The 25,530-nt window shown below is 37.1% G+C and overlaps 1 long non-coding RNA gene across 2 annotated transcripts in view; it reads right to left on the reverse strand.

Moving 5' to 3' along the window:
- LOC137640609 (uncharacterized) overlaps window positions 1-13,000 on the reverse strand; it is a 17,737-nt gene extending 4,737 nt beyond the window's left edge. Inside the window, exons 1-2 of one of the 2 annotated variants that reach the window (XR_011044416.1) lie at window positions 12,925-13,000; window positions 10,154-10,525 (exon numbers count right to left, since the gene is read on the reverse strand). This is a non-coding gene — a long non-coding RNA (uncharacterized lncRNA). Of the gene's footprint in view, window positions 1-8,049; window positions 8,096-10,153; window positions 10,526-12,924 lie in introns of those variants that run through there. The other variant, XR_011044415.1, reaches the window with a different exon arrangement.
- Between the last annotated feature and the right edge of the window lie 12,530 nt (window positions 13,001-25,530).

The raw sequence follows: 25,530 nt of genomic DNA on the forward strand, positions 1-25,530 counted from the left end.
AAGATTTTAGTGTTCTTAACAAAGAGTTAACTACAACACTGTAATTGTTCAGTCGCTACTTTCCTCTTGGTAACGGGCGAAAGACTCTTTAACTATGGTAAGAAGCTATTCTAAGCGATGGACACTGTGACGGGCCGAGAGAAGGTTGTGAACTCAAAGGCAGTATGAAAGCAACTGAGTTAATTTATTATAGAACACTCTCCTTTATATACAAAACCTCAAGGCAATAGGAAATTTCATGTTCGAAAGACAGACAATGTTACATAGGGGAAACGCAGACATGTTTATTCTGGTTCTTTTTAGTGCGAGGGAAGAGCGAAGGTACAAGCATAATATATACAAAATGAATTATGTACGATCGTGTGACACACGGTTGGTACATGGCTCCCCCCCTAAAAATGACATACTGTACATGTTAAATAGGGCGCCCTGATCTAGAGAGGCGAACTGTAGGCGGGTCATCTGGCAGAAGATAAGCAGGTTTTAGACGATCAATGGAGACCCAGTCTTCTTTGCCACGAATGTTTAGTAGGAATGCTTTCGGACTGCGGCGAATCACAAGGAAAGGGCCCGTGTAAGGGGGCGTTAGCGGTGGCTTGCTAGCGTCGTTGCGCAGGAAGACGTGCGTTGCAGAGTGCAAGTCTGTTGGTATGTGATGCTTCACTGGGGGCTTGTAAGTCCAACGGCATGGAGTGAATTTTCCCACGACGTGACGTATGCGCTGGAGATCGTTGGAGAAGGTTGCAGAAGGAAAAAATTCGGCAGGGATGACCAACGGGTCGCCATACACCCTTTCAGCTGCCGAGACGTCGAGGGCGTCTTTAGGAGTGGTCCTTAGTCCCAGGAGGACCCAGGGAAGCTGAGTAAACCAGTTGCAATCCTTGCAGAGGGACATCAAAGCTGCTTTGAGGGTGCGATGAAAACGTTCAACCATTCCATTAGCAGCGAGGTTGTAGGCCGTTGTCTGATGTAGGGTGACGCCCAGGAAATTCACTAATGATGTCCACAATTGAGAGGTGAAAGTGGTTCCCCTGTCAGAAGTAATATGCTCAGGGATACCAAATCTTGCAATCCATCCAGAGAGTAAGGCAGATGTACATGAAGTGGACGTTGCAGTTTCCATGGGAATGGCTTCAGGCCAACGAGTGGAGCGGTCGATGACGGTAAACAGGTAACGATGTCCTTGTGATGTGGGTAGGGGGCTTACAACGTTGACGTGAATGTGTGCGAAACGACGCTGAGGTTGAGGAAAGGTGCCCACTCCCGAATCCGTGTGTCGATGTACTTTGGAAGTTTGGCAAGAAGTACAGGCGCGGACCCAATCCTTAGCATCCTTAGAAATGCCGTGCCAAATGAACTTTGTCTTCAGCAGCTGTGCAGTAGAACGGCACGAGGGATGTGAAAGGCCGTGAATTAAATCAAACACCTGCCGGCGCATTGGACCGGAATCTAAGGTCACGGTATACCAGTACTGACGTCACAGAGGAGGGTGGTGTTGGAGTCTTCGAGGGGGAAGTCTTCTCAACGGAGGGACTTGCAGGATGTCCTACGTGCTTGATACCCTGGATCCTGTCGTTGGGCTTCAGCCAGGGCGTTGTAATCCAATCCCAGTTGAACGGCAGCCAACGTGTTTCTTGACAGGGCATCGGCAACGGGATTCATTTTCCCAGGGACGTATTGAAGGGTGCAATTGTATTCAGCCACGTCGGAGAGATGTCGGCATTGCCGGGCGGACCAGGCATCAGACTGTCGAGTAAAGGCGTGCACCAGAGGTATGTGGTCTATGCGAATGACGAAGGGCGTACCTTCTAAGAAATGGTGAAAGTGACGGACAGCCAAGTGCACCGCCAGCAATTCTCGATCGAAGATCGAATAACCCGATTCTGCCTTGGACAGTTTTCTGCTGAAGAAGGCCAATGGGCGGGGCGAGCCGTTGACCACCTGCTCGAGTACAGCACCAATAGCGACGTCGCTGGCATCGGTGGACAGGAGAGGGGCATGTGGGATAGGAAAAGTGAGAGCCGCAGCAGTTGATAGGGCCTTCTTTGCATTGCAGAAGGCTGCTTCTTGAAGGGGACCCCACTTCAGGTCCTTTGGCTTGCCCTTGAATGAGGCATAGAGGGGAGCAAGAGTAGTGGCAATGGCTGGCAGAAAACGGTGATAATAGTTTATCATGTCCAAGAATTCCTGCAGAGCTTTGACGGTGGAGGGCGCGGGGAATTTCTGAATGGCTGCTACCTTCTCAGGGAGGGGATGGACTCCTTCAGGAGTGATGTGGTGCCCTAAGAACGACACTTCGTTGGCGCCAAAGGTACACTTGTCGTACTGGACTACAAGGCCGTTTTGTTGCAGGCGGTCGAGCACGATACGCAGTTGACGGAGGTGTTCTTCTTTTGAGGAAGAGAATACAAGTAAGTCGCCCACATAACATACACAGAAAGGGAGGTCCCCTAAGATGCCATCCATGAGACGTTGAAACGTGGCCCCAGCATTGAAGGTGTATGTACCAAACAGAGTGGTGATGGCCATCTTGGGGATGACTTCTGGGTTCAAAGGCACCTAATAATACCCCTTCAAGAGGTCGAGCGTAGAGAAAATCTTTGCATTGTGCAGGTAGGAGGTCACGTCGGCAATGTTTGGGAGGGGGCAGTGATCCAGTTCTGTTTGCATGTTCAGGCGGCTGTAATCCCCGCACGGACAGAAGGAGCCGTTTTTCTTCAGAACGATGTGTAAGGGTGGCGACCATGGGCTGGAGGTCTTTTGGCAAAGGCCCATTTCCTCTATTTCGGCGAATGTCTGTTTGGCGGCTGCCAATCGTTCCGGTGCCAGACGTCTGAATTTTGCGAAGACTTGGGGTCCCGTCGTCTTGATATGGTGATAAATACCGTGCTTGGCAGGAACCGTGGGCGTTTGGCGAAGTTCTGGACAGAAAACTTCTGGGTACGACGTGAGGAGAGGAGCGTAGGCATCCGTGGGTGTGCTAATGTGGAGAGCGAGGTTAGAGGGGGGCGGGTTGAATAGGTGTCGACAAGTACGAGTCTGAGTTGACCAATTGTCGGTGGGCGACATCGACCAGAAGGTGGAAATGAGAGAAGAAATCCGCACTGAGGAATGGCAATGTGACGTCAGCAACGAGAAACTTACCGTTTCCGAACGGTAATGTGAGGTTCTCATAACCGTAGGTGGGTATTCCAGATCCGTTGGCAGCTACCAAGCGGACGTCGGCAGATGTAGACAGACTACGTCGTGTCTTGAAGAGTTTCTTTGGCAAAAGAGAACGACAAGCACCCGTGTCTACCAAAAATCGCACGCCCGTTCCTGCATCATGTAGAAAGAAAAGATTAGAAACATGGGAGGCCACCGCCGCGAGCGATGGCCTACTTACACGTTTTTTAGCCACTGACAATCCTCGGCACATTCCTTCGCGGTTGCCCCGAATCTGAAGTGGCTGTAGAAGTCGTTTGTTGGGGCGCGAGCGACTGGTGGGTGGTGGGCGGCTTTGTCGCTGCTTCGGCACGGCATTCATGTCAGCTTCGGTTGACGTTGAATAGGCATCCTCTTTGTCAGGGTTGGAGGCGTTGATGGAGGTCTTGAGGTGACTGTCCATAAGGGCGTCGGCTTTGGTCATCAAGTCCTTTATGGGTGAACTATCGACATCGGGTATGGCAGCACGTATAGGTCCGGGTAAACGGTGTATCCAAAGAGCACGAAATAGGTTCACCTCATGAGGTGAGCTGTCTGCGGCAGGTTGAAGGCGAGCGATACTGGTCATTTCCCTGAGGGCAAGCGAAGCCCTTTGGTCCCCCAACGGTTGTTGCGAGAGCTGAAAAAGCTTTGCTATACGGGCGGCTGGCGACAGCGAGTACTGCTGCAGAACAAGGTGTCTCCTTGTTCACAAAGCCAGTCGGATATTTCCGGGAAGGTGTCCTCGGGTATCGCCGCGAGAACATAATCTGCTTTGTTGGTTGAGTGAGTCACGCCCTTGATGCGAAACTAGAACTTCTGCGAGCTGAAAACCAAGCAAACGCCTCTCCGCTGGCGAACGATGAAAGTTTCAATGGGGCAGCCGCAGCGCCAACTTCTGTGGAGTCCGCCATAGTACCAACGATGGAGGGGCGAGGGGGGTGGGGGTGAAAGGCGGTGGGAGCGAGTCGACTTTCAGGGTCACCAATGTGACGGGCCGAGAGAAGGTTGTGAACTCAAAGGCAGTATGAAAGCAACTGAGTTAATTTATTATAGAACACTCTCCTTTATATACAAAACCTCAAGGCAACAGGAAATTTCATATTCGAAATACAGACAATGTTACATAGGGGAAATGCAGTCATGTTTATTCTGTTTTTTTTTTAGTGCGAGGGAAGAGCGAAGATACAAGCATAATATATACAGAATGAATTATGTACGATCGTGTGACACACGGTTGGTACAACACTCCAAAATCAAACTAATGTTTTTTAGTCTATAGCCTCTGTACCATGGTCTTTCACTGTCTTGGGGTAGAGTTCTCTTGCTTAAGGGGACACTCGGGCATGCTATTCTATTTTTTTCTTCCTCTTGTTTTTTAAGTTTTCATAGTTTTGTATATGAACGATATATTTCAACATTGTTACTGTTCTTGAAATATTTTATTCTGATTGTCCATTACTTCTCTTGTAGTTTATTTATTACCTTATTTCCTTTCCACACTGGGCTATTTTTCCCTGTTAAAGCCCTTGGGCTTATAGCACCCTGCTTTTCCAACTAAGGTTGTAGCTTAGGTAGTAGTAATAATAATAATGATAATATTTATAAGAACATTTAATCCCCCATTCCCTTTTTGTCCAAGTGTAGACTTGACCCCTCAGTGTCAGGTATGACATCAGGCAAAGGGCTGCCCAAGACAAGAGTTTCTCTTCCGAAGAGATTACAAGAGTTATCACTCATTAAACCAGTAATTGACTGCATTTTAAATCTTATGTACTTTTAACATAGATGGATTGAACTAAAATTTGGAGTCGAGTGCGTGCGCACGATAGAAGTAAATAATGTGCTGTGAGAGATGTGAATAAGTTAGTTTTTATCTTTTTAACCTCGAGGAAGAAGGTTAAAGAGTTGTCTCGCTGGTGTGTTAGGCATCTGATACATGATCGTTGGCAACTTTAGCATCGCTAAAGCCAGCCCCCAAGCTTCTAGACCCCTGACCTAGAAGAATTTAGAATAATTAACCCAATAAATATGCACCCCCAGGTATGCATTGCAGCAGAAAAGAACCAACCTGTACTGTGAAAGCGCCAACATCCTAATTCTCAAGAACCTCAGGTGCGTGTCCCCTCGAAAGGGAACAAGTCTTTATCTAGAATATGTTGTGTGTAGTGTGTTCAAACGTTAGAGAAACTTTGAAGTCGATTCCAATTTTTTTTTTTTTCGTAAGTGCCGACATTATATAAATTTTTGTAACAAGCCCTGTGAGGTTTATGCGAAAACGTGAAGTGTAACTATTTTGGTTTAAATGTTCGATGATTTTGTGTGATCTAAAAACTCGTAAGTTTATCAGTTACATTATGTAATTTCTATAAAAGTTTAATTATTCCAGTTTTAAAGATTTAACCATTTTCTTTAATTATCAAGATTAAATATTAGTGTAAAATTTAATTTCCAGTGAAACAAGTAATTATATAATTTTCAGAGTGTAATATTCTCTTGTCTTAGTCTAAGGATTTGTTCAGATTTAATATATTCAGTCAAGTGATCATATAATTTTGAAAAGTATTATTTTCTTGTCGTAGTATAAGTTTTCATTCAGATTTAATATTTCAAGTAATTCATTTTGGGGGTAAATTCTTTCAAGGTGTTGTAATTTTTTAAAAATATATTTATCTTTGTAAAGTGTGTATTATTTCGATCACCAGTGTTTCTTACAGAACTCTCGTATCCCTGTTTAAGAATCGAAGTAAGAGGTTGTTTTGAATAGTTCCTAAAAATAATTACCCAGTTTTGTTTTGAGTGTACTTAGGAGACCTTTTGATATCCAGTTTTTACACATATTGCTGTGTAGGAGTTATATAATTTTCTCAGAGTTCAGGTATTATTCAAGTGTAACAGTGTTATTCATGTAAAAACAAAGAGGTGAGTTTAGAATTCGGGAGGCTCTGTAACTTGCCAGTCGTAATATATAATATATATTTTTGGTGCCCAGGACCAATATATATATATATATATATATATATATATATATATATATATATATATATATATACATATATATGTATATATATTAATATATATATATATTAATATATATATATATATATATATATATATATATATATATCTATTTTACATATATATAAATATGTATATATATATCTATTTTACATATATATAAATATATATATATATATATATATATATATATATATATATATACATACATATATATATACATATATATATGTGTGTATACACACACACATATATATATAAATATATTTATATGTATATACATTTATATATACTGTATATATATATATATATATATTAGATATATATATATATATATATATATATATTAGATATATATATATATATATATATATATATATATCTAATATATATATATATATCTAATATATATATATATATATATATATATATATATATATATATATATATATATATATATATTATACTATGGTCCCGTGTCTGAGAACCAAAATATTATTATTATATATATTATGACTGGCCAACTACACAACCTCTTTGGTTCCAAACTGTTTGTTTTTACTTTAAATCTGTTACACTTGAAAATGTTAGTACCCGAGCTCTGAGACGATTATATATCTCCAAGACAGCAATATATAAAAACACTGAATATCCAAAGGTCTCTTTAAATACACTCAAAACACAACTGGGTAATTATCCGTAAGAATTAATTAAAACCAGCGAATACAAAATTTAGATTTTGACAAGTGTTACGCTATGAAAATTATATAATCACTTGAATTATTAAATCTGAATAAAACCTCATATTAAGAAAAAAGAAGTAATTACACTCAAATGCTTAACCTGTTAAAGAATTTACATAAAGTAACTGAAACTCATTAACTTCAGGTATTTTTATAAATCTCCCTGGACCAGTTATAAAGATTTACTCAATGCCAACACTCACCATAACACAATTAATTTAAAATTACTTTTCACGTCTTTTGTATCGTTTCAACAAACAATTTACGTTGGGGTACAAAATCACTTTGGGGAGGACACACTATAGGTATATGAGAGAGAGAGAGAGAGAGAGAGAGAGGGATGCACTTTGGCTCGTTCACAGGACAGGCTCGGTCTCTTCTGCTGCTATTCATCTTTTGGGGTGCATATATTTGACTTTACTTTTAGAATATTCTAGTAGATTATTCTTGTTACTTAGAACGGACTCCTAACGACGCCAGAGTTACCAACTATCATGTATCAAACAGGAGAATCAACCTCGCTATACGGCAACTCTCTCTCAGTGACTCCACCTAGGGTACCTTTGTCCTCGGAAATAAAAAAAGATAAAATCTAACACTGAATTGCGTATTTTCTCACAAACATGGCGCAATATGTCGTGAATTTCACTTTGACAGATAATAAAGTTCTTAGCCCGATGTTAAGGGCAGATAGCAAGACCTTGAAGAGGTAAGACTCCCAAAACCCTCCAGGAATCAACAAAATACAGCTACGCTTTAACAATTTTATTACAAAAATAGTTATTTAAGAAAGGGAATAACATAACAAAACATTTACTCTGCATACTAAATGAAATATATGACTCGAAATAATCTCATGCGTTCCCAAAAAATCTAAGTCCACATCGGACTTAAATTAAGTAAAAATATATATAATTTCAGCAATTTGCCTTGATAAATGGCTTACCAAGGCTTTCTCACGTAATTTAATGAATAACACTGATCCCCAATCACAAGGATCAACTAAATATACATAGATACAATTCTCACATAACACTTGCAAAGACTATAGGGAAACCGACCTGGTTACAATAGGGGGAGAGAGACAACAATTAAGAGGACTTACTTGAGCTGAGGACCTTGGACAAAAGAGGCCGAGCTGAGCTCTGCAGATCTGACGAAAACTTTGATTTCCCGCGCTCTCTGACTCTAAACCTATACATAGGATATTTTCATCATGGTACAATGAAATGACATTATATTCGTGAATCATAAATTACAAACACTCAATTGCTTTAACATCCGCTCCTTCCCTACCAGGTGGTTACTCTTTAGGCTCTAAAACAGTCTCGTATTAAAACAGTCATTCGTCTCAACGCCCGCAAGTTCTTCCAGCCTTCCCTCAAATTTAACGTAACATTGGTGGAGTAAATGGCGGGAATTTCGAATGATCAGTTCTAAATTCCCAACACAATACCTCATAAGAATATGAAAAAGATTTACATCAGCCATTCGTTAGCAAATACTTGAGATAAAAAGTCAATTCTTTTCAAAAGAATGAGACCAACCTGACATCTCTATGACAAAATTTAAGGCTGTTAGAGCAATTTAAAAAAAAAAAATATAGCAAAATGTGCTGGAAATTTAACCTTACCTTGGGGTTAAAAGGGTTACAAAAAAAAAAACGTAAATTGACATACACTGTCTTGAATGAAGTAAACAAATAAATTAACGACAAAAGTCTTACATAATTTAAATACCTAAATTATACCTACATGAGAAGAATTCAGCTTGGGAGTGGCTATCCTCTTAAATGCACATATGAAATAGAGAGATATGTACATGAATAAATTATTTATTTTACACTAGACTAGCTTCGTAAGAATGTATATATATATATATATATATATATATATATATATATATATATATATATATAATCAAATAACATTCAGAAACATATTATGTTTAGATTAAAAACCTACGCGGTGGAATGAACCGCTAGTTGAATCCTGTTGGTTTCGTCTACTTCACAGAGGTCGTCAACAGTGCGAACAAGTTTTAAAACTATTATTAAAACTTGGAGAAAAATTAATATTTTAGATGTTCAGGTGTCCAATATCAAACCCTAATGAGATATGAGCACCATCCACACAGGTGATTGTGTTAAATTCTTCCCTTATGTCTCACCTTTTGAAGCTCATCTCTACCGTTTGTTTTTTAATTTTCCCACCCACATACTCATACACGTACACACACACACACACACACACACACACACACACACATATCAATAACAATAACAAATGGAATTCTTGTCTGAGGTTTGGCCAGTTTTCATCATCACGCTGGCTAGTGCTGATTGTGGATGGTGGGAGATTTTCCTCTGATTGCTGACAGCAAACTAGTACAGCTTTGCTGATCATGGCGATACGCAAACTCTTTCACCACGTTAAAGTAATCCCCTTCTGTAAGGAATATATATATATATATATATATATATATATATATATATATATATATATATATATATATACATGTGTGTGTGTGTGTGTGTGTGTGTAAGTGTGTGTGTCCAAAACTATTAGGTTAAATGAAAACTCCTTAGGTGAAAGGGAACTTAAAAACAAGCGAGAATCCGGGGTAAAAAGGTTTTCTTATGATCCCACTGTGTAGCCGCCATTCCACCATGGATACATTTTTCAAATCTACCAGGAAACTCTTTACCTTTTTCATCCTAACTTTTTGGAACAAAATGCGGTCATTGCTTATTCGTCTCATAAACCTTGTAAAGATACCCCTGGTATGAGAATCTCCCACCATGGCCAGATGCACAATTTGTCGTTCTGATATTTCCACGAAATTCTTTGCTGATCGTTTACGATATGAGGACCCAGGATTTTTCTAATAGTTGTTGATGCTTTTATTCTTATAAAGAAGAAATTTATGAAATATATCCTATTATTATTATTTGTTTAACTTGTTTAGATACAACCCTAATTGGAAAAGCAAGATGCCATAAGCCTAAATGGCTCTGGCAGGGAAAATAGCTCAGCGAAAAAAGGAAATCAGGAAACAGCTGGAATAGTGTGCCTGCGTGCAATATTGATAATCATATCTAAACATATCTGGGAAGGTAAAGATAATAAACGAAATCATATTATAGAAGAAAATCACTAAAAAAATGGTGGTCACAAAAATGACATACCATTCGGTATAGAAATAATCACCTGATCGCCTCCGACAGATTCGTGAAACATTTCGAAATGTCATCGAACGAGTAGTTGATAAACCGGTGGGTTGAGTCAGTACAGGTAAATCTTGCTCTTAAATCTTCGTAAATGTAACATTCTTGATTGAGAAACGGATGCTGGTATTGTGAGGACGTCTTCTCATGTGAAGGTGAAGAGCCAGCAGAGGAAGTGTCCTCACCAACACCCTGTACAGGAGGAACAGATTTAAAAATGGCCCTGGGAAAGCCCATTTTAAATTCTGTGTTAGCGAACAGCCATAGCGTAGTGACACACAAACAAGCCACTGGAAACAGCGCTATGTATTGCCACCGACTTAATTGTCTCATACGACGTTCCACCATTTCCATCCTGAAAATGAAAAGGTACAAATGATTTTATCTTTAAAAAAAGTAGGGTTATTTTATTATACCGTTAATTCAGTACAAAATACAGATGATCTTGACCGAATACCTACTGTCTTGCGAGTAACTTGTAGAAATATCTTTGATAAAAATATCTTTGAATTTATTTGTTCTTTTCAAAAGTACAAACAGGAAAGAATAACACTTTTACCCAGTTTAATCACTAGAACCCCTGCACTCTCTCTCTGTCTCTCTCTCTCTCTCTCTCATCATTTGGATGCAAGATGCCAATAAACATACAGAAAGATTTAGAGGAATAATGTAAAGATTTTAAGATCATTCGCTGTTATAATCTAACAAAGTATTCCAGTAACTGACTCACCAAAAGGTCATACTTGCATCAGATAAGCAGATATATCCTTATGAATTTGGCACATATTAATATGGATAACCTTCACGTTTAAAGCATGTTGTATATTGCATGACTTTCACAAGAACCACATGTTCTACTTCTTAATTCACTATAATTTGGATAATTGAACATAATATACCTCTTTGGACTAACAAGAAGATCAGACACACCCACATGCACGCCCACACACACACACACACGCACACACACACACATATATATATATATATATATATATATATATATATATATGTATATTATTTATGTATATATATATATATATATATATATATATATATATATATATATATACACATACATATGCATTTATAGGATAATTTTATCACTAGCCACAAATACAGAACGAGAAAAAAATTCTTTTTTTATGCTTCTGTATGGCCAATAATGTGAAGCTCAGCACTTCAGGTTGATCTTTGTAGAAAATGCAGCTACTATAATGATCGTTAACTACACCCCATGTTACTGAATCCTGTGGCCGACTACCTTTCCAGAAACACAGTGGTCACTTTCCACTTGCTAATGGATTACAGTGCCATAACAGAAGTCCAACGAAAGAACCGGGAATACCAAACCTGCAGGACATCCTGCACATTTCTCAATTATGAAGACGTCACCTCCGATGACTCCGCCACCCGCTTTTGTGACACCGGTAATGGTAGGTCACTCCCTTGGATACCTGCCTCCATGCATTGATAGGTGTTTCAATTGATCCATGGCTTCTCGCACCCATCTTACTAATCTACTGCAGAGCTACTGAAGTCGAAGTTCATATAGCATGACATTAACAAAATGGGTCATTGTCAAAAGTGCATTGACACATGAAGTCGTCATAGGGACACCATTACCTTTTCATAGTCTTCAATCGCTTCACTCGTTGTCCTGAAGCAGCATTCGCCTCAAGCACTGCTGTCTTACTTTCCAGATGGATAGCAAAACTTGGCATCACAGACCATAATACTTCCAACGTGTGTACCGCCTTCACCTCACAGTTGTTGACATCATTAGGGAATCTTCTTTTAACACTTCACATAAGACTACTGCTTAAACCCAGCAGCCAACATAATAGTGGAACGTTTCCATCGTGCCCTCAAAGCAGCTTTGATGTCTCGCTGCAACGACTCATGCTGGTTTATACAACTACCTTGGGTCTTTCTCGGACTGAAGACCACTCACAAGGACACCATGGATGTGTCAGCTGATGGAATGGTACCTGGTGACCAGTTGGTCGTTCCTGCTAAATATTTTCCGTTTGCTATCTCCTCTGATGATCTTCAGCATCTATTTTACATTTTGGAAAGAATTGATTCCCTGCAGTCAGTGTTACTTGCTTCCAGCAAAGCAACACATACTAAAAGACCTACACACCACAACACATGTCTTTATAAATACCAACGGTCGCAAACTACCATTTGCGCCCCATACACAGGCCAATCCTTGTCAGTCGTTGTGCCCCAAAAGCTTTCCTCATAAAATTCGCGGAAAAGAGGATTGGATTACCATTGATCACCTAAAGCCTTTGTATCTACACTGTAGGACAGGTCGCCCTCTTTCCCATACATGGCTGCATCAGGGGAGCTATATAATGCAACATGCAACCCACATACAAAGAAAGAATACTCCTCTTTTTCTTCCACTCAGCACACATAGTAACATGGAAGTCTATACAGACGAACGAAAACAATACAAATTCTAATGCAAAGTTCATGCAAAATGAATTGCACAAATATTACACAGTAAGAAGAAAATGTCATCAAAATTCAAGATTAGCTAAATGAAAAATACAAATCCTGCTAAAAATTTCACACAAATTGAATTGTAGACGAAGGGATGTATGGCGTCACTTTTTGCTTCGTTGAAAACCGCCGGTTTCATCTTGCTCTGCTGAATTCAATGATTTAGTCAATATATTCATCATTGGTATCTACTGTTGCGACATTAAAAATGGAATAATGTGGAATAGTTAACCAACTTACTGCAAACGATGGTTAAGCACCGTGATGTCACAAAGCACACTGGAGGGAAGAAAAGAACGGCCACAAAATACGTGTGTTGACTTCCGCCAAACCTATGAGACTAACTCGCAAGTGTTTTATCCACTAAAACACTCGTCCTACCTTCACCTCACCACACCTTAGGTGTTCAGATAGATATATCTTAGTTACACAAGGTAGTAGACTTTCGTGACGATATTTATATACAATCAAACAATGATGAATAGTTCCCATTTAATTTTCGGTCGTCTTTATTAACATGTCTACTCCTCAAGTGACTTTGAACAGCCACTTGATCATCAGTTCTAAAGGAAGACGTGTCAGGCCCTTTTTCGAGGAAATTCCTTGAATACTGCTGAATTTATTTTGATAGAGGATTACAAACAGCTAAGCAGCAACAAGTCAAGGAAAGGATTAGAGGCCACAAGTAATAGAATGCCAAAAGGAATAACTGATCGGAAAATTATATGTTTAGGGAAATGATTTTGAGAGTTTGTCCTAAGGGGAAAATATGCTGTGATTAGTGTTTACTCTTGCAAGTCTAATTGCTAAGATCACTTTCAGCTCTCCTCTTATTCTCCTGACCTGTCATATAAGATACTGAAAATTCATCTTTATATCTATATATATATATATATATATATATATATATATATATATATATATATATATATATATATATACACACACACATATATATATGTATATATATATATATATATATATATATATATATATATATATATATATATATAATGTATATATATATATATATATATATATATATATATATATATATATATATATATATATATGTGTGTGTGTGTGTGTGTACGTATGTTTTGTGTTTGTCTGTACGTATGAATGTATGTGTGTGTACGAGATCTGACTATTTTTTTCTATTCGCAAGACATTGCTAGCATAATGGTCAGTGATACTAATTATATACATTAAATGTTAGGATGAAAGTTCGAACATAAATGCTTTGTGTTAGGACCCCAGAGGTTGTCTTCAAATAACAGTTGATGTAAGGTCAAAGCCCGTGAAACAATCTCCATTTTCCTATATATGTACTTTATATTATCACCCATTATAGATGGTTCTATCTAGTTTGTACTCTTCCATGCATATGCATCTACAAATACACATACATATGGGTAACCCGATTAACTGAAACCAGCCAAAAGTTTTATTTTTCTTCTTTGATATCAAATATATAATAATGTGATGTAATCATTCAAACACTCTTGAATGTTTAGTTGTAATTTTTAGTTGGCATTTTTTTTCTTATAAGTGTTTGAACCTTTTGCTAGTTATATAAATCTGCCAAAATATATAGGCGCTCTAATTCTCGTCAAGAAAACAAAGATTTCATCCTGGAACCTATAGTTAGATTGCCATGCATTGCTCATAATGAAAACCATGTCATCCCCTAATTTTTCTTAGATGGTATTTGATATGTTCATTAAGCATCTCCATATTGCGACGAGTTTTTGGTACCCTTGACAGTGAGGCATTTGTTGACCGAATGCTCCTCTATTGCAGTGAAAGAAGTAGATACCTGTTTGAGGCTCGAGGTGAGGATGGCAGGTTCATCCTTGCCAAGATTCTTGGACATGATGTATCCCAACATGCTAGCCTTATTTTTAGCTTTACTTCAGAAGCAGGGCTTCTGAGAGCTATTCAACTTTTAAAGTGACATCTTTGCCTTTATGGTTTTAATTGAATATTTTTTTATTCTTTATTTGTAATAAATGATATCGGCATCAATGACTTTAGATGTCAGGAGGCCATAAAACCTTAAATGAATCAATCAATGAATCATTAAGCATCTGCAACACATATGGATGTCAGTTTCATCTAAATCACTTGGTGCTCAACAGAAAATATATATTTCATCAGTTTTCATCAATAAATTATTAAAATCTTCAAAGATGAGTTTACCTTTTAGAAATGTGATTTTCGGAATTGTGAAAGAATTAATCTCAAAAAAATAAAAACGTTTCTCATTGAATTTGTCGTGAATTTCACTTCGACAAATATATATCAAGTTCTAAGCCCGATGTTAAGGGCGGATAGCAAGACCTTAAAGAGGTAAGACTCCCAAAACCTTCCAGGAATCAACAAATTACAGCTACGCTTTAACAATTTTATTGCAAAAATAGTTATTTAAAAAGTGAATAACATAACAAAACATTTACTCTGCATACTAAATGAAATATCTGACTTGAAATAATCTCACGTGCTCGCAAGAAACTAAGTCCACATCGGACTGAAAATAAGAAAAAATGCACACAATTTCAGCAATATGCCTTGGTAGTCCACATACCAAGGCTTTCTAACGTAATTTAATGAATAACACTGATCCCCAATCACAAGGATCAACTAAATATACAAAGATACAAATCTCACATAACACTTGCAAAAACTTTAGGGAAACCGACCTGGTTACAAAAGGAGTAGAGACATAACATTTTGAGACCACTTACTTGGACTGAGGAGATAAGGCAAAAGAGGATGATCTGAGCTCCGTAGCTCCGACGAAAACTCTGATTTCCCGCGCTTACAAATGGGTCCTTGACAAAGGGGAGAGAATTCTTACCTTATTCATTCATAAGAGATTGTTTAAGCTTCTTTATTTGCCACAAGACTGAGAAACTGTTAAAGTTTTACTTTAAATATAAATGGGGGGTTAATGATTCGGCTGAAGGCCATAATTTGCCGTAATCCACCAGCTTAGGGAGTCCTTGACTCTAAACATATACATAGGATATTTTCATCGTGGTACAATAAAATGACATTACATTCGTGAATCATAAATTACAAATACTCAATTTCTTTAACATCCACTCCTTCCCTACCAGGTGGTTAATTTTTAGGCCCTAATACCGTCTCGTATTAGACCATAGTCATTCGTCTCAACGCCCGCGAGTTCTTCCAGCCTTCCCTCAATTTAACGTAACGTTTGTGGAGTTAAATGGCGGGACTTTCGAATGATCAGTTCGAAATTCCCGACAGAATTTTCAATATTTTCAAAAGTATTGAACTATAATATATGCTGCCTTGCTCGTCACCACAGTGTTATGTCTTCAAATTTTGTATTTTGAATAACCTCATATCCAAGCAATTAAGTCATAGTCATAATTTTGTGGCTTCACTCTACAGAGACTTGATATCAGAAAAAGTCTTATATATTTTTTATATCTTTTAGGTATCGAATGTTCTAACCAAAAGAGGAGATGGTACGCTAAGGATGATGCAGAAAGCAATCAGGCGTAAGCTAATAAAAAGCTTGTTAAGATATCTTTATTAGTAGTAGGTTGGCCTGGGCACCAACTGCCCGTTGAGATACTACCGCTAGAGAGTTATGGGGTCCTTTGACTGGCCAGACAGTACTACATAGGACCCTTCTCTCTGGTTACGATTCTTTCCCTTTGCCTACAAAGACACCGAATAGTCTGGCCTATTCTTTACAGATTCTACTCTGTCCGCATACACCTGACAACACTGAGATTGCCAAAATATTCGTCTTCACCCAAGGGGTTAACTACTGCACTGTAATTGTTCAGTGGCTACTTTCCTCTTGGTAAGGGTAGAAGAGACTCTTCAGCTATGGTAAGCAGCTCTTCTAGGAGAAAGACACTCCAAACTCAAACCATTGTACTCTAGTCTTGGGCAGTGCCATATCCTCTGTACCATGGTCTTCCACTGTCTTGGGTTAGAGTTCTCGTGCTTGAGGGTACACTCGGGCACACTTCTATCTAGTTTCCCTTCCTCTTGTTTTGTTAAAGTTTTTTTTTATAGTTTTTATAGGAAATATTTTTTTTAATGTTACTATACTTAAAATATTTTACTTTTCTTTATTTCCTTTCCTCACTGAGCTATTTTCCCTGTTGGGGCCCCTGGGCTTATAGCATCCTGCTTTTCCAACTAGGGTTGTAGCTTAGCATTTAATAATAATAATAATAATAGTTTATAGGGCACCGCATATCAGGTAAATATTCTATGTATTCATATTTATATTTTAGTAATTGAAGTATAGAGTAATAAACACCTTTTAGAACATTTTTATACACCTGAGGATCATCCCATGAATGATTTTTTATTGTACCTTTGGGTTGATACTTGCCAACATCTTACTTTCAGAGTCTATTTTGACAGTGAATGCACTTAAAGCTAATAACATATTTTCTAAAGATTACACTAATCTGGCATCACTTACTACAAACGAGGGAAGACATATGTATATACATATGCGTCTATATGCACTAAACAGCTTCCTCTCCTATAGGGTGGCTCTAGAGAAAAACCAAAGTAAAAAACGAACCAGAGTTGTAGTTACTTTCCTTTTAGTTGTTGCATTATGGATGACTGTCCTATGTAGGAAGCTGCAGTAATGGTTGTTTCATGCAACTACTCAAAATATTCATCAGCAAAGATTCAAAGCCCTAAACACATACTACACTATCTACTCATACGTCTGCATATCAATTACACTCTTGCATCCTGGAGTATACTTGTGTAGGAGCTGTGGCTCAAATAGCTCATGCTTCAACTGAAATGTAATACAATTTGACCAGAAAAGGAAACCAGAAAACGTTTCTGGTACAACCCTGGAACACAAATAGTGGCTACCCTTAAATCGGTACTCTTTGGTGTATCATTAACAGTTCCTCCTTTATTCAATTTAGATAGCTGTCTTGTCACGGGCTGTACAAAGAGAATGGGAACATGTTTGATATGTTTGACAGTAAACAGAGTAATGAGAAACTTGATCTTTCTCACTTCGGTTTTCCTGAGGCTAAGCTAACTAGTTTAATATTTCAGTCCTGTGAAATTAAAACATTCATGCTGGAGCTCTAGCTCTGTTGATTATCTCCCAGTTTTCTTAACTCCCAAATAACATGAAGTTTTTTAACGTCTTCTTACAAAACATCTAAGATGGTATGCTGAAGGTAATCATCATTTTCACAATTTGCAGTTTTGCTTTGATAAAGCCCTTTGAGTATGTGATGCAGAAATCCCTTGATTGCGGTCAGGAAGTCTGTATGATTGGCCTTGATTTTACTACTGCCATTGGTCGTGTTAACCTTGAGCCCCTTATTTTTAATAAAAGTCAAACTGTACAATTGTACAAAATATTGGCATATTGAGAAAGTGTTTTAAGATTTTCAGTAATCAATGTTTCCTGAAGAAATGTTTTAATTCTTTCATTTTACATCTTTTTGATTATTTTTCTCATGTCTGGTTGTCAGCTGCTAACTCTCATCTTAATCTTTTTTATAAAAACTTGTAGTTTATTAAATTTCTTATTCATGATCTGGATATTATTCTCTGGCACTGTCATTCATTAGTTCTTTATGCAAGTTGCATAAGCTTTTTTCATAATTCTGAAAATCCTTTTCATTCAGATCTTTCCAGACTTCATCATCCTGTACGTAGTATACAGTTAATTCTAATAATCTTGGCTTCTTCATCATAAGGCTCAATACCAATTAGTATTCTAGAATTTTTATTCCAGCTGTTATCAGATTGTGAAATGATCTTCCTAATCTGGTGGTTGAATCGGTGGCCACTTTTTTCTTGGTAAGGGTAGAAGAGACTCTTTAGCTATGGTAAGCAGCTTTTCTAGGGTAGTGCCATAGCCTGTGTACCATGGTCTGCCACTGTCTGGGTTAGAGTTTTCTTGGTTGAGGGTACACTCAGGCACACTATTCTGTCTTATTTCTCTTCCACTTGTTTTGTTAAAGTTATAATAGTTTATATAGAAAATATTGATTTTAATGTTGCTTTTCTTAAAATATTTTATTTTTCCTGTTTCCTTTCCTCACTGGGCTATTTTCCCTTTTGGGGCCCCCGGGGTTATAGCATCCTGCTTTTCCAACTAGGGCTGTAGCTTAGCAATTAATAATAATAATAATAATAATAATAATAATAATAATAATAATAATAATGATAATAATAATAACTCCAGAAATTCAAATTGACAGCAAATGTTTTATGTTAGACAGATGGGCATAAGTCTCTCTTCATTTGTTTATATATGACAGTTCTATATTAACGTTGTTAATGATCTTAGAATGATTTGTATTCATTACTTATATATATTTTATTTATTTCCTTACTCTATTTCCTGTGCTACTTTCCCCTCTTGTTCCATACGGCTTGTAGCATCTTGCTTTCCCAACTATGGTCAATCTCAGCTTGTAAAATATTAACAATAAAGCTTTGCTTTACAATGCCTTTTACACAACAAATATTGGTTGCATTTTCTGGTCACTCACTCCCTAAAGGATTAATCAGGTATGTAGTTATAACACAGTATTACCTCAGACTACTAGTACATCAAATAAGGTACTCTACCTTATACATATTCCTATATATACCTACCTCAGAAACTTTTAATCTCTCTCAGAAATGTGTTGGTGAAAATGCCCCCCCCCCCCAAAAGGGATATCTGACTGATTGCAATAATTAGAGAGACGTCACACTTACGTCAGTTGTCATGAAAACTTATAGTATGCTCATTCTAAAGAAACTGGAGAGAAACATTTATGAAAAGAGCTGACCCTAGAGTACGCTCATGACGTTGTCCTTATTAGCAGAACACGACATGACTTGCAAAGCTTGCTTGCCAGAAAGCATGAAATATCACATGAGGTTGGGTTCAAGATATATAGAAGAAATACAGAGATGATGAGAATGGAATATGCAATGGAAGATGAAATATCATCATATTGAATAGAAGCCAGGTCTCTTTTTAAGAAACATGTTGAAGAACATAGGGAATTAACTTTCATATATACCAATGGCTCCAAATGTGATGCTGGCATTGGATTTGGGGTATATAGTAGTTCTTTTAACTGTAGAGGTGCACTTCCTCCAATATCTTCCATATTTACTGCCGAATTATATGGCATATTAACCACTATTGAGAAAATAGCGTTAAAAGGGGAAGGCAATTTTACCATTTTTAGTTAAGCAAGAAGTGTCCTTCAAGCTTAAGAAGGTTTTAATTCCAGTAACCTTTCAGTTTCAAAGATATTAGAGTGGCTTTTTATTATTGGCCTGAAAGGTATAACAGTTCGATTTTCTGGGTTCTGGCATACGTAGGTGTGTCTGGAAAGAAAGAGGCAGATTCACTGGCAAAGAGTGCTGCAACCGAGTTACTACCAAGAATGTAACCAATTGTCTGTAATGATTTTTTACCAGCAATTAAGAATTTTACTTATGATAATTGGCAACATCATTGGGATAGTTTAACCGAAAATAAGAAGAGGGAAATTGCAATGTTGTATCCCCTTGGAGGTATAATGGGATGCCTCGAAAATAGGAGAACACTGTTTGTCGTCTCCGCTTTAGTCATACTCAGATGGCACATGAGCTTCTGCTGGGTGGCCAACACCAACCATATTGCGACGACTGTTCGATACCCTTGACAGTGAGGCATTTGTCGACTGAATGCCCCATTTATAGCACAGAAAAAATAGATATCTGTTTGAGGCGAGGGGTGAAGATGGCAGGTTCATCCTTGCCAAGATCCTTTGACATAATGTGAAGTACAATGCTAAGGGCATTTTAAAATTTACATGAGAAGCAGGTCTTCCTAATGCTATTTAACTCATATAACATATTTACTTTTCTGGGTTTAATTGTTTATTCTTTGAATCTTTATCCGAGTCAATGACCTTCGATATCGGGATGCCAGAGAACTTCAAATCATTCATTAACGAGAGAATGCCTTGTCGAAGTCATCATGCTTCAACTGGAAATATCGTTTTCATGTTGAAATATTGTGACGGGTAAGAGGGCTCTCGAACTTGGCTCCCCCAGTTCGAATCTAAATTTCTCTTTTTATTACTTATTTATTCCTCTGAATATTACTTAGAACTTCTTCAAATTCTATAAACTTTCTATCGTCTTGCTGTTCCAAGTCTAAGAGAAAAATTTCTCATATATATATATATATATATATATATATATATATATATATATATATATATATATATATATATATAAATTATATATATAAAATGGGATCTGGACAGAATCCAGACAGCCATAATCCCGACAACCTCAATCCCGACAGAACAAAATCTTGACAAAAACAAAATCCCGACAGCCAAAATCCCGACCCAAAATATATATATATATATATATATATATATATATATATATATATATATATATATATATATATGTATATATATATATATACAGTATATATATATATATATATATATATATATATATATATACATAGCCTATGTATATATATATACATATATATATATATATATATATATATATATATATATATATATATATATATATATATGCAGAAGAACCCAGGTAGCGGGTAAGGGAGTGTCATTGTTCTCTAAATCTCTATATGTATGTTCGTACTTTTGCTTTCCCTATAAAATGTAAGAAACCTCTCTCAATAAATCAGTCCTCTGAGGAAGTATCACGAAACTAGTCAGGACTCAAGTGTATATTCTGTATTTTCATTTTCCCTGTGGTTCTTCTGCATCTGAGCATCACGTTTTCCTGTGATTTTTACGCATATATATATATATATATATATATATATATATATATATATATATATATATATATATAAGTAAAATTAACTAGGATCTATCCCTCTTTTCTTTTGTTTTCTTCATTCTTGCTATCTAATCTCTATGACTTAGTCTTCACATCAAAGCGCTTAAAATCTATTTTATATATTTGGGGTAACAAAAATAACTGTTCTTTATATACAATGAAATATTTGCATGGATATAAATTTAAAAAGTTAAAAATTCATTGAAAGGATATCCTGCTAAAGGACAAATATAAATGCATAATAAAAAGATAATTTCACAGCATAATGAAATATTCGACACGGATAAAGAATGTAAAAAGGTAAAAACTTTTTTTAAGGGATAAATTATGGGCTGTTCCTCGAAGATAATCTAAAACAAGTTTGGTAACTGCTCTTCCTTTGCAGTCATTAGATTTACGAAATTCACAGCATCACTTGTATGATTCTTTCCGGTTTTTATCTTTAACCACCAGATACCCTCGTACGTTAATTTTATCTTTTCCTTTTCGAGAAGGAATCTTTTCGCAAATTTCTTCTATTTTTATGAGATATAGTTCAAATATGAAAGGTTAACAGCCAAACGAAACACTTATATCATAGGCTGGTTAGGAGTTTTAACCTGAAGAACAAACCAAAGCACTCGCATTTATATTGAAGGCCTTGTTATCTCTGGTTTACCGTTTAAATCTCCCTCTCTGTCTGTATGCATGTATGTATTTCTGTCGGGCTTTGGCCTGGCGGGGTTTTAGGCAAGTCGGGGATTTGGCAATTCGGTATTGTGGCTGTCGGGATACTGGGTGTCGGGATTATGGCTGTCGGGAATCTGACCTAGACCCATATATATATATATATATATATATATATATATATATATATATATATATATATAAATACACACACATATATATATGTATATATATATATATATATACATATATATATATGTATATATATATATATATATAATATATATATATTATATATGTTATATATATATATATATATATATATATATATATATATATATACATATATATATATGTTTATATATATATATATATATATATATATATATATATATATATATATATATATATATATATATATATATATATATATATATATATATATATATATATATATATATATATATATATATATATATATATATATGTGTGTGTGTGTGTGCGTGTGCGTGTGTGTGTATGCGTGCATGTATACAGTATATGTATATTTATTTATTTTTTTACTCAATTCTTTAATGGCATGGATGTTTCTACTTCTGTTATTGCCCTCTTTCGTGTATGTTTCTACATCCGTTATTGCTTCCTGCTTCAAAGAATAGGATGTGTCGAGGTTCTGAGGTCTGCTTTCAAAGCTATACATAACAGTATTGAGTGATATCAGCCATCCCGAAGATGGTTTGGACCTTTTTGGTGGAATTATTTTCTAGGGCTGGGCCTTCGGAATCCAGCGCGATATAATGCTTGGGATGGAACTCGTCTTTTGTCTGGAAGCCCATCATTATAGATAAGGAGAGCATGATTCCATAGCTTCTTGGTTTCAGTCTTAACAGGCAGGCTCGGCTTACACCTGTGTCTCTATATGTTTTGATGCTATCCTTCGGGAAGGGTATGGAGTAGACCATCTGGGACGTATACTCTCATTTTGCTTATAGTGGCGATTGCAAATTTCTTTTTTAACGTTTGATGCCTTAATATTCTCGAGCAGGTAAATAAAACAAATACAAATCAAACATTACAAATTTTTTTCTAATGGATTCTGCTGACGACCCCCCACGCCGCTCCTGTGTATGCTGAATTGCCCCCGGCACTGTTGACGACCTGTGCAAGTCTAAATAAGGAAACTTCTGTTGAAGACCAAGGAACTAATAGGGACCGTACTTCAAAGGCTCAGGACACTTGATGGAAATGTAAGGAAATTAAAAGTCCCCCACAAATGTGATATACCAATAAATTACCATTATGAAGCATTGTGTATGACTTTTAAACCATACGGTAAAATATGTGAAATAAGGGCGAAATTCAAAGAAAATAAACCCTCTCAATTAGAGAATGCCTTGATGAAGTCATTGAGCTTCAGCACAGTATATCATTCCCGTGTTGAAACTTGGTGACAGTCAAGAGTGCTCTCGAACTTGGGTTAATTGCTTTCACAGTTCGAATCTAGATTTCTCTTATCTTTTTTTTTCTTCCTCTGAATATTGGTTAGACCTTCTCTTAATTTTACAAACTTTCTTTTGTGTTGCTGTCCCAAATCTATGAGAAAAATTTGTCATATTTTTGTGTATATATTATGTGCATAATATATGTATTCATTCTTTTTTGGGCGTGGATGTTTCTGCATCCATTATAGCCGCTAGCGTGGATGTTTTTACATATTGCTGCGTACTTCGATGAATGGGAGGAGGTTTCACGGTTGGGAGGTAATTGCATTTAAAACTATATGTGAGAGTATTGGATGATCTCAGCCATACGGACCCCTCAGATACTGAAGCCTAAACGAGGATGGGGTGCTTAGGGATTAGCAACTGGGGCTCTAATGAACAGTGGGAACTGCTTTCCCACTGGACCTTGGTGCCCAATTGTTGATCCAACTAAATCAGTCAGCATTTTCTTTTTTCCTTTTGTTATTTCTTTTATTCTCCCATCTCTTCCTTTTAGGATTCAGCTTGTTTACGATTGTGGCTTGTTTGATTATACTTTTGCTGTTTCTTTGGATTTGGCACAATGTGGGATGGATGGCACTCCATCTCAGCCTGTGCAAATGTAGACGCCATCACCCTCTGGCAGACCCCATTGGGTGAAGACCAAGTTTGTTAAGAATCGGGCTCCAGTGATCCCGTTTTAAGTCACCCATAATTGCGGGTAATAGGTGACGGCAGTCATTGCATCGCCAGTGGGAGGGGCTAACTTACCCCCACTGACCAGTGTACGCCCACCTAAACAGAAGCAGCCTTTTTTAATAGAGGACTCGTCCCCGCTGAAGCCTCCTCTCTTGTTGGGGCACATGGAATAGGAGGACTGACATCCTCCAATATGAGGTGGATAACCTGGCTTGCTTTTTCCATAAAATCCAACCCCTCTGTTGACGATCTGGAAAATATAAACATGGATCTCGGTACAGACAGCTCCAACTCGGGTTGTAGTATTGTAACATTAGAACCCTATTCACGTTATGTAAAGAATGATTATAATAAAAACTAAAGAAGAAGAGAGAGAGAGTGAGGAATTACGACAGTACAGAAGAATATAGAAAAGTAGAAGTATTACCTGGTCACTATGAAGAAGTGAATTATGATTTAATTTTTTTATTTTAGAATTTGAAAATGGAAGAAATGAGCGTGTAAATGTTTTAAAGCTAACCGGGAAATAGTTACTATATGTGAAGGGCGGCCAAAAATTCTTCCACTAGGTGAAAGATTAAAAACACTTAAAACATTGGATGGTCATAGTATCAAATGCATTTGGTACCCAACTTTCAACCAGAGTAGGGGTTTGATATATGCTCCAGAATTGCTGGACATAGAGGAAAAAGAAATTGAGGATGAACTGAAAAGTCAAGGAGTAGTAAAAGTAGTCAGAATGAAAAAGAGAGTTGAGAGCAACGTATTCCTCTTGCTATTTTGATTGTAACATTTGATCAATGCAGATTACCAAATGTTATTAAAGCTGGTTGGCTATCTTTGCAGGTGAAATCATACATCCCTTCACCATTGCGATGTTATTATTGCCAAATGTATTTCCATTTAAGCCAAAATGCAAGGGAACACTGAATAATAAGCCAGCTGTTAGTGCCAACTGTGGAAAAAATAGTCTTGGACATGCACAAAAAATCCAAATTGCGTACATCGTGGGGAAGCACACCCAGCTACATCTAAAATCTGTACTCCTCAGATGCTGAAGCCTTGACGAGGATGGGGGCTTAGGGATTAGCAGCTGAGCTTTAATGAATGGTGAAAACTGCTTTCCCACTGG

The sequence above is a fragment of the Palaemon carinicauda genome, chromosome 5 (genome assembly GCF_036898095.1).
Source record: "Palaemon carinicauda isolate YSFRI2023 chromosome 5, ASM3689809v2, whole genome shotgun sequence".
NCBI classification, from domain to species: Eukaryota; Metazoa; Arthropoda; class Malacostraca; order Decapoda; family Palaemonidae; genus Palaemon; species Palaemon carinicauda.